Here is a 14,698-nt window from a genome sequence, read left to right as displayed (position 1 = left end):
ATGCATTCATCTCTATTGAGATACTGTAGTGAGAATAATACTAATTTACAACTATTTTCAGCTCTTAAGGTGTTAAATATCTGTATATTATCTAGTTTCTGAAATGATCAACAGTGTGTGTTATATTTTCCATATGGGATGTGTACACAGTGATTCTTTAGAACTGTTGCACTTCTTTGCAAATTTCATTAAAATTACCTTTGTTTCTGTCTTTTGTAAATTCAAGACAATTACTCATCACTACCTTTGAGTAGTTCCAAAGCATTGATGAATTCTCATTTAAGATTCTTAGTATGTATAATGAAAATTCATTTTTAAATTTATGTATATTACTTTTGAGATTTATTTGGGTTTGTTGAAATTCAGTTTTCTAAACAATTGAATTTTGTTTACATATTTTAAATTAGGATAAATGATATACCTATCATACAAAATGATAATATTGTCTCTGAGAAATAAAATGCCACATAAATAAATTATAAAAAAACAATAATTAAAAGTCAAAATAGCATCAGTTTTACATACAGAAATTTAAAAGTTTAAAAACTGAAAATAAATTAAAAATGCTAACAAGTTGGTAGATGTCCTTAAGACAATAATCCCAATCTATTTAATTGAGAGGGGAGACTGTGGAGTGAAAGAGAGAGAATAAGCAAGAGACAGATTCACAGCTCCCATTAACTGGTTCACTCTTTAAATGCCCATAATGGCCGGGGTTTGGCAGGTTGATGCTGGGAACCCAAACCTGATTCTCCCTGTGATCTAATGCATCTGAGGGTAGACATTTTAAGAAGCTGGAATCTGGAGTGGAGCCAGGACTTGAGCTCAACCGCTTCAATCCGGAGGAAGGGCATTCAAAACAGCACTTAACCACCAAAGGCCCGCCCCAGTGTCTCATTTCTTATGTGATCAAAACTCTAAAGAAGAGAAGTTTTACACCAAAAGATCTTTAGATGTATAAAAATGACAATTGCTGAAGAACATGAAAGAAACTGAATGAATTTCCAGATGTGGAATTAGACATAGGTCTCACAACAGTTCCAATTTAAATTTCAAGTGAGAATAAATATTACTAGTTCTGTCATTATTCATTCCTATTTATTTATTTCATTTTTACTTTATTTTTTTCAATGAAAAGGGAAAGTATTTGTATGTTTTTTCTTTTAAGTGTATAAATTTTATGTATTTCATATATACAGATTCATATACATAGTGACACTTTCCATCCTACTTATTTTAATAATTTACCATAACTTTGAAAATTACTTGGATTATGCCCTACTTCCATAACGTATAAATAATCTCTTTAGCATATTTATGACCTGATAAAATTGACAAAGAAATAACTAAGCTTTACCTATATAATTGCAAATATATGACAGAATTTAATTATGCCTGAATTGAAATTGTGATTGTTGGCAGATATCAATTTATTCCATTGAGCAGATAAGCATATGGAGAAGATTGGCAGAACATTAAGCATCTGCCTATTCCTGGATTGCTGGAAGGTTCATCAGTTTTTCAAAAATCTGATATGCATTTAAAATAACCAAAAAGTTTTTATCTGGGCCTGAACTCTTAGATACTATTATATTTGGCTATATATCTTACTACTGATTTCCTGTTTTCTAATCTCATTGTACTTTCACATTTCTTTTTTTTTTTTTTTTTTAGGATTTATTTACTTATTTGAAAGTCAGAGTTACACAGAGAGAGGAGAGGGAGAGACAGAGAGAGAGAGGTCTTCCAACCGATGGTTCATTCCCCAGATGGCCGCAACAGATGGAGCTGTGCTGATCCGAAGCCAGGAGCCAGGAGCTTCCTCTGGGTCTCCTACATGGGTGCAGGGGCCCAAGGACTTGAGCCATCTTCTACTGCTTTCGCAGGCACTAGCAGCAAGCTGGATCAGAAGAGGAGCAGCTGGGACTAGAGCCGGCATCCATATGGGACGCTGGCACTTCAGGCCAGGGCGTTAACCAGTGTGCCACATTTTTTAAAATCATATACTTCACTCAAGCAATTTGAAAATGTGCTTAATATCTTGGAGATTCATCCTCCCACTTTAAAAATTAAGTTTTTCTTTTCTACCAAAAGTATTTTAGATTTTTAAAGTATATATTTTCACATGGAATTTAGAGGTACTCAGGTTTTACAGACAAAAATTAATTTGGAGACATTAATTGGAAAATTATTAAAAGTGATTATATTAATATTCAGTGTTACGAGAGGAATTATTCCTTTTTGTATTTTTAAAGCTTTTGTCTTTGTTTTTTGTCTCAGTTTTAGCTAGTTTTTTAACAAATTCTATGTGGTTGGTAGATGCAATTCTAAGAACATGATATTCCCTTTCTCCGTTCTTGCCTCCCTCCTTCCCTGTCTCTCTCTCGACTTCCACCTTCTTTCCTTCTCCCCTTCTTTCTTTTTCTTATTTTTGTGATAACATATTTTAAATTTAATTTACAGCAAAAGTGCATAATATTTCATGGAACAACTAGCTTAACAACTATAAAGCAAAAAGCCCCTAGTTGTGTGTGAATATAGGCAACGGTTATGAACAAGAACTGAATGGAAAAGGAACCCATATTTCACTCATATGCAGTAAATTTTAAAGTAATCACAGATCATCAAAACTATAGTAGTAACACACTCCTGTAGGTAATATATTTCCACTGTTCTCTGCATTGTAGCACACTCATGTGTGAAGGCACTACTTTGTTTTCTTGCATTGTTATAATATGTCTAAGGTACCTTCCCAAATCAATTTTCATGTAGGCCTTTAATTGTAAATACTTTTCAGTTTTGCTGATAGGCGGCTTTCTGTAGCTTAGTCCTGCTAGGCCAAACTGTTGAGGATGAGCAGGGCGGCGGTGCCCTTTTACCACACAAACACACCGGGGACAAGCTTCAGTGAACATGTCCGGGTGTATTCACAGGCGTGTATATTATAAACAGCAGGTGGAAAGGTGGCATAACTAACTACGGGGAGCACTAACTATAGGACAGAACTGACACTGGCACCAATATGCCTCTCCAATAAACTTGAAGATCATGTAGTCAGGATGGCTCCCCAGGTGGTCCTCATGGGCCTGGTCCACATCTGGGAGTTGTTTATCTGATTGGCAGAAGGGGGTGGGGGCAGTGCCTGGCCTGCGCTAACTGCTGGGCTCACCCAAGCTTTCTCTTAGAAATTTATTAGAAATGTGCCCACAGTGATTTTCTGTCTCACTTGGCCTAAATCATAAACTATTTATCCCACTTTCACTTTCAAGCCCAAAGTTCACAGAATTGTGATGTTTCCCCTTTTGTTACCTGTAAAATGATTAACTCTATTTTTTGAGTGTTCCCTGTGGCCCTCAAAAGTGCTTTAATGTATGTGTGTGTGTGCATGTGTGTATATCAAAGCAACAGATAAGTCAAGTGAGAAAAATATGGAGACATGATTTTGTGAATGTCTAAAGATTCAGGAGTTTGGTAGTTTCAAATATCTCTATCATTTGGTACAATTTCATAACATTGGTAAGAGATTTCATTGAGCTTCAACTTATAGTTCATAATGTTATGGATGCTACCATCTAAATAACAAATAGTTTTATTTATTAATCATGAATAACTTTTTATATAGGCAGAGAAAATACATGCATCTTTTTCTATTATAACATAGAGGCATTGATTAAACTGTTAAATTCTTAAACTAGTCTAAATCACTATATTTTCTGATATGTCTTACTGAACATGTTATTTAGACAAGCATATCAACCCTCCCTTGTTTATGTTTTCCACATATAAATATATACACTTATGCTATATATCTATAAACTTATTTTGAAGAAATGCATTCTACTAAACTTTTTTTTAACTTTTATTTAATCAAAGCTCAAAATGTCAATTTCACTTGTACACATTTGCATTTGCTACTCTCCTAATGACTGTAGCTAATATGTTAAGTTCTAATATCTGATACAGAATTTTAAAGACCATTTTCTTTGTATTTGGTTCTGACTATTCATTTCTTTCTTAGATATTTGTACCTAAATTAAACGGTTTCTATGATATCTGTAAAGTAAGTGGCCCAGTTTTATCTATGGCACGATCTACACCCTGACACAGTCCTAGGCTCTAGTCCCACCGCCATTGCTGGAAGCCAGGTGGCCACATGGCCTAACCACCAGTGTCAACCTCCACCCTCATCCTAATGGGATTCACTGCTCCTGCTTCCCTGCCCGCCCTCCGGCAAAGTTTTAAAAGGACCTGTTCCTGAACACGGCTCTCTTGGCTCCTCTCATCTGCTCTCCTCTCCTCTCTGCTCTCTCTCTCTTTGCTCCTTGCTAGCTCCTCTCCTCTCTGTCTCTCTCTCTCTTATACTCTCCTTCTCTCTTTTTCCTTCTTTGTCTCTTCCCTCCAGCCTGCTGGGTTTCCCCAATAAACCCTTTCCCTTACTCCACTTTGGTGTGTTTTGTGATGGCCTAACAATATCAATTCATTTTTTTATTAATTAATTGATTTTTAAGGAATACATATTTCATATGTATAACTTTAGGAATTTTTTCTTAAATTTTTCTTCCCACCATACTCACCCTTTCACCCATGCTCCCCCTCTTCCTCCTCCTCCCTCTCCCCTTCCCAGGCACATGCTCCATTAAAATTCATTTTCGATTAACTTTGTCCAAAGATCAACTCTATACTAAGTAAAGATTTCAACATTTTTTTTTATTTGACAGGCAGAGTTAGACAGTGAGAGACAGATATAAAGGTCTTCCCTCCGTTGGTTCACCCCCCAAATGTCCGCTACAGCCAGCACACTGCGCGGATCCAAAGCCAAGTGCCAGGTACTTCTCCCTGGTCTCCCCTGCGGGTGCAGGGGCCCAAGCACTTGGGCCATCCTCCACTGCCCTTCCGGAACACAGCAGAGAGCTGGACTGGAAGAGGAGCAACCTGGACTAGAACATGGCGCTCATATGGGATGCCGGCTCTGCAGGTAGAGGATTAACCAAGTGAGCCACAGCGCCAGCCCTGATTTGTACACACACGCACACATACAATTTGAGAACAAGTATATGATATCAATTTAAATAAAGTGTGTGGTTTTTCTTGATGACCATTTGTGTCAAATAGTTTACAACATTTTCAGCATTTTTCTGTTTTTCTGACAGAAGAATAAGTACCCTAAAATGGCTTTTTTTTAAAGTCCCATAAATTTTGCATAAGTGATAAGGAAACTTCCTTTTCAGAGACAGGAAACCCATTTCCTGGTAAAGGCCACTTAAATATAATATCATTTGCAAGCCAAAGAAAATTATGAACTTGAAGTTAGCCTTCTATGTATTTATTGAATTTAGGGTCCCACCTGCAGTTGCCTTGGCTGGGTCAGACCAAATGATTTAGCAGGCATGATATGTTTTGTGAGCAGGACATTGCACACCCTGCTGCAAATGTTCACTTGATATATTCTAGGCATTTCTCTTAAACTAATTAATACTTCTGATTTTTTTTAGTTTCATCACAGAAAAATCCAAATAATAAAATTTATGGTCTATCTCATAAGTTTGTTTTGATATTTGGATTAAGCACTACATATCTCATGCCCTTATTAGCAGGTGTGTGCATGATATGATCAGCACACTTGCAATCTATATTAGTCTTAACCAGCTGTCAATTTTCTTAGCTTTCAGAGGAACACAGGACAGGAAACAACACAACATGTTTAGCAACAGCATAGCGAAGTCTCACAATTTCCAGGTGCAAATTCTCACGATCCAGTTATTCTGTACTAACTGTATGTGCACCATATGTCACTGAGCTGTAACACAACTTTACATCCAGAAACTGTGTGGTATTGACATTGGCTTTCGTCTGGGTATATGTAACTAGCCAGGCATACGATTCATTTAGAGTTTGGTATCATTTCCCATTTTCCAGCACTGCTACATCTCAGTAATACCAATTAGCCAGTACCTGGTTATCCAGCAGACACTGTGTTCAGACTGGTATATACATGTTGGGCAGATAACAATCGTGTTTTATAACCAGATATACAATAATATAAGCAGATAATTTTTACTACTTAAATGTAAATTCAGAAAGCTGATGCTGCAATACAGGACTAGTGACTTTCTGCTTGTCCCTGTCCTAAGGCACAAATTGCCTTGCCTTGTCTCAACTTCTTTTGCAAAGCCGGAGGACTGGGTCAGGCTAGATCTAATCTCACCACCTGGGGGCCTCAAGCACCACCATGACAAAACAGAGAAGGAATGTATTGCCATTGATCTGGTGACAAGCCTCTGAGCCTGACAGCAGAAACCTGTAGCTCTTTCAGGATTTTGCCATGACAGCACCCTCTTTCTTGTAGCCCTTTATAATCCCCTCGAAAACACTCATCTCATGGAGAAGTCCTTGAGACCCAGAGGTCTGCTACTTCCTCATCAGCTGACTAGTTGAATGTCCTCTTTCCTTCACCCAAAACCTCATCCTTACTGTTTGATTTGACAGCTAGGACAGGGTTTGAGCTTTTGGTAATAGTTGGAAATAGTAGACTCTTAGTGATTTATTGAGTTACATCTTCAAAGAGAATATAAAGTACTCAAGGCTTAGACCTAGTCCCTGTGGCTAAAGCATAGGCTGTGGAATTATCATGATTTTCTTCCCACATTCAATTTTTTTTTTTTTTTTTGCTGAATGTTTATGTACATGTCTCAGTAAATAGTATTATTTGTCAAAAATAGTATTTTATTGTTACCAGGGTAAATTTAATATTTTTGTATATTTTCTTTTTGAAATGAAAAGAATGAAGTAAAAGCCACACCATATTTTAATTACAATTATAACTCAAGTGATGGCCAGCACCGCAGCTCGGTAGGCTAATCCTCCACCTGCAGAACCTGCACACCGGGTTCTAGTCCCAGTCAGGGTGCCAGATTCTGTCACAGTTGCTCCTCTTCCAGTCCAGCTCTCTGCTGTGGCCAGGGAGTGCAGTGGAGGACGGCCTAAGTCCTTGGGCCCTGCACCCACTGAGAGACCAGGAGAAGCACCTGGCTCCTGACTTCAGATCAGCGCTGTGTGCCGGCCACAGCTCACCGGCCGCAGCGGTGACTGGGGGGTGAACCAACGGCAAAGGAAGACCTTTCTCTCTATCTCTCTCTCTCACTGTCCACTCTGCCTATTAAAAAATAAATAAATAAATAAATAAAGTGAAGAATTGTATTTCTAGTTGTGATTTTAGTATGAATAGATCTGAATAAATTGAAATAAGCAAAATTGTATGTAATTTTACTAAATTTATTTACTAATAATTAATTATTACTAATAATTAATAATTTATTTTTAATTTTACTAAATCTATAATAAAATATAGATCAAGAGTTCTAAAAAAAGAGAAAGAAGAAAGAAAAAGAATCAAAGGAAAAGTATAGACTTGAAAAAATTCTAAAAGAAAGAAAAGGAAAGGTACAGTGAACTGGGCCAAAGAAAATGACACTGCAGAAACAAATGTTTTTGATGTGAGTGAGGGAGGATATTTATTTTCATTCAAGAATATGTTTATGCACAAAGATAAGCATTTTTGGTTCTGACACAAATAAGGTCATAATGTGATAAAGTTTATTTAAAAGGTGAAAAACGGAGCACACACATATGCACACATACACAAAAGAGCTTGGGTTGCCCCAAACATAAAAATACCTATCGTGAGTGGAAAGTGGTCGTAAGATTTGCCTTAAATGAGAAGGAATGGAGAGGGGAATCAGAGAGACCAATAGCTCCCCTTCAGCTATAGTCTGCAGCCTAAAAGAGGAGAGAAAGGGAGAGCACAAAAGAGCACACCTCCCAGTGTCAGTATTTTTTATGAAGTTGGGATGATGATTCTATAGGTATGAAGCTGCCTGGGAAACACATTGCACCACAAAAAAATTCCACGTGGAGCTCAGTATCCATATGTTCATGACATTCCTGACTAAGAGCTAAATGAAGCAGGTGCATCCCAGGAAAGGGGACATTCTGATTGGCAAGTAGGTGGATATAATTACACATAGGGCTGTGATGTCGGGACTTGCAGGTTCTTCTAGCTCCCCAGACCTATCTAGCTGCCTGCCTGGCTCATATCATTCCCCCTCAGAGACTCTGAACCTTATTCTTAAGAGGATGCTGAGGGATGAAGTTGCATCTTGTTTATATACTTACTACAGATCAGGGTTGTGTTCCTTGCCTTTCTCAGGTTCAGAGACCTCTTCATATCTCATCTAATGGAGCCATCTCCTGAACTGGAAGATTTTCATCAGTCAGTGCCAGTGGCTGTGACCCCAAATTGTCATCATTATTTTAAGAATCTGTCAATGCCAAAGAAACAAATTTGTCAATCAGAATGAGCGTAATTGGAAAAAAGATACATTATAGGTGGGACCCCTTTTTAAGAAGAATAGAGTATATCGTATTGTTTCCCAAACACTGGGTGATGATGATCTTCCCTTGCCTAGATTATAAAATTGTTATCTATCATCTATCTATTGATTTATCCATCTAAAATATGTATATCTTTTCGTGGATATAAAGTTCTGCAATGTCACCTTTAGTGAATATACTGCTGTTAGGGTAAATGTGACAGTTCCATTAATCACTACACATGCTTCTCCTTGTTCTAACAGTATGTATTCTAAGGCTAGTTGGCTGCTCACAGCTACCCTAGATGGAGCACCCACAGACTAGAGCACTTGCTGTAAAACTTGTCCTGAAGTGGGGTGTTGGTTGCTCAAGGTAATAGGTTTTTTAAAAAATGGCCTTATGATGCATAGCAGGATATCCTTCTATTATTACAGAACTCACTAGGGTATTTCTTGCAGTAGAATTTTTCTGAGAGAATTAGGAGAAGAGGTAGATAAATCATACCTGTCATAATGTGCAACAGACTTACTATCGTGAAAGCAAAGAATTACTTACATTTTCATTTTAAGCAATATTTCAGGACTTCAATTGGCTCACACCAGTAGGCAGGCTTATCCTTGTGTGCACCTGCGAAGACTCAAGATATAAACATTTAATTCTTGAAAAATATACCAAGCTTTGGAATGCCCTGTAATTTGATTGCAGTAGGAGTGCTAAGTAGCACCTGGTATGGTCCCTTCCATTTAGGTGTCAATTGTTCTGAGGGGGATCCATCCTTCCAAATCTTTAATAAAATGAAATCTCCTAGGGAGATGGGCTGTTCATGACTTTTGGGGATCTGTTATATGACAATTTTCTTACCATACACCATCAGAGCCTTTTGTATCTGACCTAGATTAATAATTTGCTTTATCTGATCTTGAGTTTTTAATTTGAAGAGGATGTTGGAGGTGAGGAAGGGCGTTTTGTATAGCATTTCAAGTGGACTATTTTAAAGCAGGCTTAAGTGCCATTCTCATCATGAGAAGGACAATAGGCAATTTAATCCATGTTTTCAAGGTCTCTTGGAAAAGCTTAGCAAGAATTTTCTTAAGACTATGATTAATTTTTTTCAGCTTTACCTGGTGACGGAGGTCTCCAAGAGGCACAGAAACCATAAGAGATTCCTAGAGCAATGGCTACCTGCTGTTACTTTAGACAAAAATGATGGCCTGTTTTCACTTGGGAATTAATTTGGAGGGCCAAAGTAGGACTTTGGACACTTCTTGTGCCTTTGCTATTCAAGCTGGAAAAGCCTCTATCCATTCTGTGAAAGTATCAATGAAGAGTAGATATTTGTAAGTATTTGCTGAGGGCATGTTAGTGACACTTATTTGTCAGTCCTCACCAGGGTATGTTTCTCTGCTTTGTACAAGAGTAAGCAAAGTGATTTAATGTGATCACTAGAGTTATTTTATAAACTGAGGGGCCAGGAATCCATCACCTCCCTTATGACAGTTAGCTATCCTTTCCCTCAAAATATCCAAGAAACTATTTGCATTCAAGCTTCTCTCCTCAAATTGGGAGAGTCATATATTACTTCAATAATTTTTCCTTAAGAAGCCATTGGGAGCATGACTTCATAAATTAAAACCCAAGCCCAGTGGCATATTTATTATAACCTCATTTCTGAACTTCTTCCATCTCAGCCTTGGGAGACAAAAGTAGACATAGTGCTTCATGGGCACCATGTGATGTTTAGATGCATAGCTTAAATCCCTTGTATTATACGAGATGAGATCTGATGTTCCAAAATCTCCTTTGGCACCCCGAGGTGGGATTCCCTATTCCAGCCATCTTGGGGGATCCCTGCAGTTTGACTTAGATCTGGAGTAATAACATTATCTGGTGCCCCTGTATTTTTCCTAATCATTATACATAGGGTATCTGGCCAACAGAGGGAAGCATTGCTAAAGTTCCAAGCCACCATAGGACACATATGTCATTATTTGCAGCCTTTAAATGGTACCTCAAATATTTGGAAGCTGACAACTCTAAGGAGCCTTCTACCTTTAGGGAATACTGAACCTCATGCTGTGAATCTATGCTCCAGGATGATAGAACCCAGTATAAAGCTGAGATTGCTTTCAGAGTTTAACTTAAGCTTTGAAACTTCAGTTCCTTGAATATTTTCTGGGGCTTGTTCCACCAAACCCACAGGTTTTGACCCTAGGAGGCATTGAATTCCATACAGACATCTGTGCTCCATGGCAGTACCTAATTTGAGCTGAAAAAAAAAAAGTGCAGCATTCCTGACCAGGCATGTGGAATGCAACTAGCCAAGGAAGCAGCCATGGTGGCACAGGCTTTGCCTACCCATCTTTCAGCAAAAGTGAACGTCCTGCCCTCTGTCGCCAGATGTCTAACCTTTGCCATATTTGCAGGTCCTAGTTCTTGTTGAACAGGTTTCACTACTTCTTCTCTCCCACCAGGTAAAAGCATGGAGTTATCACAGCACACAAAACTGATTTAAATAAGGGGAAAATAATCCAACTCAAAGCCTAAAAACAGAACTAGTCAACCACGTGGAGTCCATCCTTAGAAGCCAAATATTAAGATCAGACCTCTCTCACAGGGAAAGCTACCTTAAAAACAAAACACAGCCAACCTGCAGACGCTCATGGATTGTCAGCAGATGACCACAACTGGCCCTCTGCCTTCCCATTCTTACTTCTGTACTCCCCCAGTGTTAACCGTGTGTTGCTGCTCTTCTACCCCCAATAATATTAAGGGCAAAAGCACCAGGTTTGCATTTTTTTGTTAAAATTTCTTTATTTGAAAAACAGAGTTACAGAGAGGGGAGAAAGAGAACTTCCAACCCCTGGTTCACTCCCCAGATGGCTGCAACGGTCAGTGCTGGACCAGGAGTTTCAAAGCAAGGAGTTTCCTCTGGGTCTCTCGTATTAGTGGCAGGGGTCCAAACACTTGGCTCATCTTCTTCTGTTTTTCCCAGGCCGTTAGCAGGGGGCTGGATTGGAAGTGGAGCAGCTGGGACAGAACCCAACATCATATAGGATGCTGGTGTTACAGGTGGCAACTTTTCCAGGTACAGCACAATGCTGGCCCACTAGATTTTCATTTTAACAGAACTGACCCAACTCAGAGAAGAGACGGTGAGAACGTGAGAGAGATTTTTTGGCAGCAGGTAGAATCTGCACATAGCCGAGATGGAGATTTAAATTTACTCACCCACTGGAGCTTGTGATGTTGCTGTCTGGCTTTCTGAAGCTCCTGCTTGAATAGCCGATCTGATTTGGGTGAGATGGTATTTATTTTTATTCCAGGCTCTTGTGCATGAAGATAAGCATTCTTAGTGCTAACATGAATAAGGGTCACAAAATGATAAACATTCTTTAAAAGGAGAGGAAATGGACATACACATAGCCATTACCATGATTTGTCTCACACAGGAAAAAAAAAAAAAAAAAAACATGAGAGGGTAGGAAGCCAAAAGATTTCCCTGAAAGGAATAGAGGTGCGGGAGGGAAGCCAATAGAGCCCCTGGCTTCCCTTTAGCCATGGTCTGCAGCCAAAGAGGAAAGTTATATGCTTTAACATATGGTTTAAGGAATGAAAACAAACAAAGTCTGTTTTTAGAAAAGGTGCAATTTTTTGGCAGGCGCCGTGGCTCAATAGGCTAACCCCCTGCCTGTGGCACCAGCACCCCGGGTTCTAGTCCTGGTCGTTCCTCTTCCAGTCCAGCTCTCTGCTGTGACCCGGGAGTGCAGTGGAGAATGGCCCAAGTGCTTGGGCCGTGCACCTGCGTGGGAGACCAGGAGAAGCACCTGGTTCCTGGCTTCGGATCAGCGCAGTGGGCTGTCCACGGTGCACCGGCTGCAGCGGCCATTGAGGGAGGGTTAACCAATGGCAAAGGAAGACCTTTCTCTCTGTCTCTCTCTCTCACTGTCCATTCTACCTTACAAAAAAAAGTGCAATTTTTTCTGAATATTTTTAAGTATTGATTCATTGAATCCACAGATGCACAGCCTGTAAATATGAAGGACTCTCTGTTTGAAATTCAGAACACCAGGAGGATTTACAAATCTCTAGAGATAGCCTAGTGTTTTCTTGATTTGCATGAATATGCCTATATAGTGACCAAAACCTTTCTCTTTTTAGATTGGTGGAATTTTCTTTTTTCCTGCTTTCCATAATGGCATGCCTACTTATATCATATAGTATCAAATGCTGTTAGCAGGTGTATTAAAATAATGCTCTCAGCTTCTTGGTTTCTTTCTCATGAAAAAAGTGTAATATGATAGGGTGAAGTTGATGCTGAAATGACAAAAGATAATATGGCACAATAGTATATGTATTTTTAAATATTAAGGCAGTAGTAATTTGGGAGAATTGTTGATCAACAAGTATGAAGCTATAGCTAGAGAAAAAAGTTATAGTGTTTTATTGCACAGGATAGTGACTATAAAGAAAAATAACATATTTCATAATTTAAAAAACTCTAGAATAAAGGACTTTTAATATTTCATACTAAAATAATAATGTTTGAGGAGAAAGATGTTTATCCTACTCTGAGAATTATACAAGGTATACATTTACCAAACTTCACATGGTATCTACAGATTGTGTAATTTTATACACAACTAACTAAATAAAAGAAATTAAATTAAGATGAGGATAAATACAATATTTAAAATACTATACTGCATAACAGAAGAATAGTCTGGGGAACAAAAGCACACTGCATATAGCCAAGGGCAACAGTAGCATCTTATGAACTGAGTTGGTTGATGGGAGTTTATTTCTATTGTTCAGAACTTTCTCATACGTGCCACATTAAATATGCATTAGAGAATGTGAAAGATTGACAGTATTCGAAATCTGACTTATACTAGTGTGTTCTAAGTTCATAGTTTTAATTTACTTCAAATTATAAAAGAGCATCTGTATACATTTTAACAACACAAATACTTCTGATATATAATAATAAAGTGCATATTGTTTACAAAAATACCTCACTTGGATGCTAAAACACAGAAACAAATCACATTATTTTTCCACTCTGTTAAAGTGTATTAAGAATTACTTTTCTCTAGCCGCAATTCTTTTTTTTTTCTGGTGAGAAGGAAATTGTTTGTTCTTAGAAACAAAGAAAATTTATTCCTAGAAAAACAAACAACTGTTAAACTCAATACACACATTCTGACATTAATCAATTTTTCACAATAACTTTTGTTAATAGGTTTTCTTTTGTCCCAAAAGGACAAATACCATATTTTCTCTTATATGTGACAGTTAATAAGAATACAAAAGATTGAATAGGGATGAAATAGACATCTTATGATTGGATTGTTGTTTTGACCTTTGTTTATATTCCTGTGGAACTGTGTTCTTTCTATGTTTACTTATTGATTATTGTGGTTAGTGATGCACTAAGCCTGTGATTATGGAATGGATTGAAATTTTGCAAAACTTGAAGAAAAAAAAGGAAGAAAGGAAGGGTTTTGAGGACAGAGAGAGGGAGGAAGAGAAGTGTGGTTAACTTCTTTGAATTATATCTATAAAATACATAAAATCTGTTCTTTTGTATAAATAAAAATTGAATTAAAAAGAAATATTATCCAAATATTACTAGGGATTAAAAATATAATTTCTTAAATTAGGTAATGTCTTTATTACAAAATAATAATTACAAAATATGTAAAAAATAACTAAAATCCACATGCTGAAAAATGAAATAAAATAAAATAAAAATATAATGTACAACATGAACTTAAAATGTGTTAAATATCTATATATAAGCCCTGAAACTTTGGAATTATTACAAGAGAATAAAAGAGACACTTAAGAACATTGTGGTAGGCATGGATTTTTCGTGTACTCAAAAGCAAATGAAGCAAAAGCAAAAATAGACAAATAGGATCAAATCAAGTTAAAGAGCTTCCGCATGGCAAAGGAAACAATCAAGAGTGAGGAAACTATTTTAAGAACAGGAAAAATATAAAAAAATAATTTCCAGTTATATATCTGTCAGGGAGTCAATAACCAGAATATATATGAAACTCAAACAACTCAAAAGAAAAAAATCCAATTAAAAATGGGCAGTAGATTTGAATAATCTAAATAGACATTTCTCAAAGGAAGACATACAAATCATTAAAAAGTAAATGAAAAATTATAACCACCAGATGTTAATAGCCAACAGAGAAATCTGTACTCCAGTGCTTACTGCAGCATTGTTCACAATAGCCAAGTTCCCTTCAACTGCTAAATGGATTCTTAAAAGGCATGATAGATAGATAGATAGATAGATAGACAGATAGATAGATGG

Source organism: Oryctolagus cuniculus, chromosome 4 (assembly GCF_964237555.1).
Source record: "Oryctolagus cuniculus chromosome 4, mOryCun1.1, whole genome shotgun sequence".
NCBI lineage: Eukaryota > Metazoa > Chordata > Mammalia > Lagomorpha > Leporidae > Oryctolagus > Oryctolagus cuniculus.
The sequence above is the reverse complement of the archived record's forward strand: the minus strand, read 5'-3'. Positions refer to the sequence as shown.